Source organism: Serinus canaria, unplaced genomic scaffold (genome assembly GCF_022539315.1).
Source record: "Serinus canaria isolate serCan28SL12 unplaced genomic scaffold, serCan2020 HiC_scaffold_155, whole genome shotgun sequence".
Lineage (NCBI taxonomy): Eukaryota > Metazoa > Chordata > Aves > Passeriformes > Fringillidae > Serinus > Serinus canaria.
The window spans coordinates 2,660-6,343 of NW_026108269.1; the positions used below are offsets into that span (position 1 = coordinate 2,660).

The window sequence follows — 3,684 nt, forward strand, 5'->3', positions numbered from 1 at the left end:
TTTAATTAGCTCTGACCAGGTGAGCAGATGGAGCTCAAAGGTTCCAGCACAGGTGTGCCAGGAACCCCCTCACCTTTCCCAAAAAACCCCTGGATGGAGATGGATCCACCTCTGAAGGGAAGGGAAATGAAGCTCCTAAAGCCAAGCAGAGCTGCCACTGACACCTTTTTGTTGAGGAAATGTTTTGGTTTTGCTGCCTCAGTTAAAGGATCCCCAAGGCAGCAGGGCTGGATTTGGTACTTGTGATGGGATTTCAGGGACTTCCCCCAGGAACTGCAGCAAAGAGAAAACTGATAACAAAGAAAACAGAGCTAATTTAATTCTTTTAAAATTAAATATTTAAAAGTTAAAAATGGTTTTCCAAGAGTCCCCATGAAAAAATCATGGTCCAGCCCAAGTTTCTTTGGTTCTCTGCCACATTAACCACATCATGTGTTGCTTTTATTGAGGTCTAACCAACAATTGCAGAATAACAATTACAAATAACAATTGTGGAGAGTGTAGTTCAGACCTGGCTGTTAGAAAGAGGGCACAGCCAGATAGATTTATTATGAATGGACATTGTGTGAGACAAAGGCCCTCAGAGGCAGGAAATCCTTGAGAAGTGGGAACTCTGCGAGAAGTAGCAAATAGAGCGAAAAAGTAGGACGAGAAAGGAGAATCTGCACGTAGCCAGCTAACTGCAAAAGATAGCAAGACAAACTAAGGAATGCCAATTTAGGAGGAGCTGACCTAGGAACTAACCAATAATGAGCTTGGCTTTTGCAATATTCATGAGGTCATTATGGAATGTATTTAACCAGAACTATATGATCAATAAACGAGTTTTGCTGGTGAACCATCTGGTGTCCGAGTCTCCCTTCATCTGACAAATGGTGACTGCCCAACGTGGTCCCTGTGTCTTGAATAAAAGAAGACACGGGAGGACGTGCCACGGTCGGTGAAGTAGCGTTGGGTCCTTTAGCAGCGGGGACGGCGTCCAACAAAGCAAGGAGAGGCGTCCCCAAAGGCATAGAGGTTCTTTGGGCCATCCGTGCCACCGGAGCCTGAAAAGCTGCAACAGCGCTGACGAACAACAATGGAGAGGCAAGTGACATATGATTTATTTACAAATGCCTTAGAAAAGAAAGGGTTAAAGGGAGTAGATCTTAAAAAAGAGCTCCCAGGATTACTAGCATGGGGATATTCAAAAGGTTGCTTTGTTAACCCCCACACAGTGCATGAGCTAACTGAATGGAACAAGTTAGGAGATTTATTGTGGGATGGTGTTTTAGACGATGATAAGACCTTGAAAAAGTTAGCAAAGGCTTGGCGTGTTATTTATAACTTCTTGCTACAGCAAGTAACAGAGAAAAAGGCAGCAGAAAAGGCGATTGAGGCTGACAGGAAAAATCTAGGATACGGAGGGGAGGATGAGCCGTTAGCCCCAGGAATAAGTCGGGTGTCGATTCCTGTAACGCCATCTGCCCCCCCTGAGGAAGGTAATAGCCGGACAGAGCCAGAAAGGCGTGAAGGTAGCAGCCAGACAGAGCCAGAAAAGTGTGAAGGTAGTAGCCAGACAGAGCCAGAAAGGCGTGAAGGTAGTAGTCAGACAGAGCCAGAAAGATGTGAAGGTAGTAGTCAGACAGAGCCGGAAAAGCCTGACTTAAGCAGCCAGAGGAAAGCGGTCGTGTGGCCAGAACCCCCTTCACCTCCACCTCTAAAAGAGCTGGAGCCTGATCCTGTCCCTAAGGCGCAGAGCAACCTGTGGGAGGAGATGGCGAAGCAAAGGAGGGAGGCTTGGAGTAAGGTGGCCCGAGAAGGGTTAACACTGGGGGATGAGGACATGATCGAGGCTGCAAACTCAATGGCTTATCCAGTAGTTTACAATCTACTGGTATATGATAATCAAGGGCAGCACATCCGGACTGATGCTGGCTATTCACCCTTAGATTGGAAGCTTCTAACACAGCTGAGGCAGACTGTCAGTCAGTATGGGTTTAAGAGCGAGCCAGTGAAACAGATGCTGGACTACTGTTTAATACCCAGCTGCTAATACCAAATGATTTGAGAGGGCTTGTGAAGCTGATGCTTACACAACATCAGCAGCTACTATTTAATGCTCATTGGCAGGCACAAGTAAACCAGTCACTCTTGATTCAAAGGCAACCAGGAGATCCACTCCACGGAGTGACTATGGATGAGTTATTAGGGACAGGTCCGTATCTACGGACGGAGGCACAGCTAATACTGGGTCCAGATAAGATACGGGAAGCTATGAGGTTGGTTAGAGCTGCTATGGACAAAGTACAGGATACTTCTGGTGTACCAGCATATATTGGAATAAAACAGGGGAGAGAGGAATCCTTTGGGTCATTTATTGATAGGTGTGCAGCTGCGATAGATCGTGCTGGGGTTCCAGATTACATGAAAGGGGCAATGTTAAAGCAATGTGCCCTGCAGAACGCTTCAGATGCTACAAAGAGAGTGTTAGTTACTTTAGGAGCAAATTGGTCCATTGAAGAAGCTTTAGACAGAATGGCTAGTCAGCCGGTAGGCACAGAAGCATTTATAGTAAAAGCTATAGAGCAAATAGAAATAAGGTTACAAAAGCAGGCAGAATCATCTCAAGCTCAGGTGTTAGCAGCTCTTGCACCTCTTCGGGCTCCGGCACCAGGCACCACCTCTGCCGATCGTCCAGGATCATCCATGCGCTGCTATCGATGTGGAAGGAGCGGTCACCTGAGACGAGCCTGTCGGGTTATTGGAGTGTGGTGTCAGCAATGTCAGTCTGGGACACATAACTCTTCCGCCTGTCGCCGGAGGTCGGGAAACCTCCCGCGGAGCGCGAACAACAGCGACCGCGCCCAGAAACAAGTAGCCACTGCAGCAACAGCATCATCTGCAGATTGCAACCCACCACAGCAGGGAGCCTGGGGCTTGATTTAACAGCCAACGTAGAGGTAACCCTGATGACAACGCGCCCCATTAAAGTTCCAACAGGCACAAAAGGACCTATTCAAATTCATGGAAAAGCTTATGGTGCTTTATTAATTGGACGCTCTTCAGCCTCACTGGCAGGACTGTTTGTATTGCCAGGTGTTATTGATGCTGACTTTGTTGGGGAAATTCAAATTATGGCCTGTACCTTATTTCCACCACTTAAAATCCCAAAAGGACAGCGGATTGCTCAGCTGGTACCCCTACTGCAAATAACTGAGGGAATAACTCCACAACAGGATTCACCTAGGGGGAACCAGGGATTTGGGTCATCTGGACTAACACTGCTTACCATGGATTTAAGGGACCAACCAAAAACATAAATTACAATCACATACGCTGGAGAGGAAAAGGTTGTGCAAGGACTGTTGGATACAGGAGCAGATACCAGTATTGTATCACCTCAATACTGGCCGAAGCACTGGCCTCTTTTTGCCACAGCGGATACAGTCACAGGAGTGGGAGGTTTTACCTTGGCAAAGAAAACACCTCAGGTTTGGATTCAGGTGGATGGACAAGGACTATCTACAGTTTTGTCGGTGGTCCCTTTCCCTCCAACAGTGCAGTGTCTGATTGGAAGGGATGTTTTAGCCCAACTGGGGGTGGTGTTGTCCAATGAGCACCCTTTGGGGTAACTGCCATTGCTTGGACTTTCCCCATTCCGCTTACCTGGACTACTAATAACCCAGTAACGGTGAAGCAATG

The 3,684-nt window shown here is 47.3% G+C and overlaps 1 long non-coding RNA gene across 1 annotated transcript; it reads right to left on the minus strand.

The window, feature by feature from the left end:
* Positions 1–774: 774 nt before the first annotated feature.
* On the minus strand, positions 775–2,804 carry LOC127061166 (uncharacterized). The gene is made up of 2 exons (XR_007780626.1): positions 2,636–2,804; positions 775–1,065 (listed from the first exon to the last, which is right to left on the minus strand). It is a non-coding gene; the product is annotated as an uncharacterized LOC127061166 (long non-coding RNA).
* Positions 2,805–3,684: the final 880 nt, after the last annotated feature.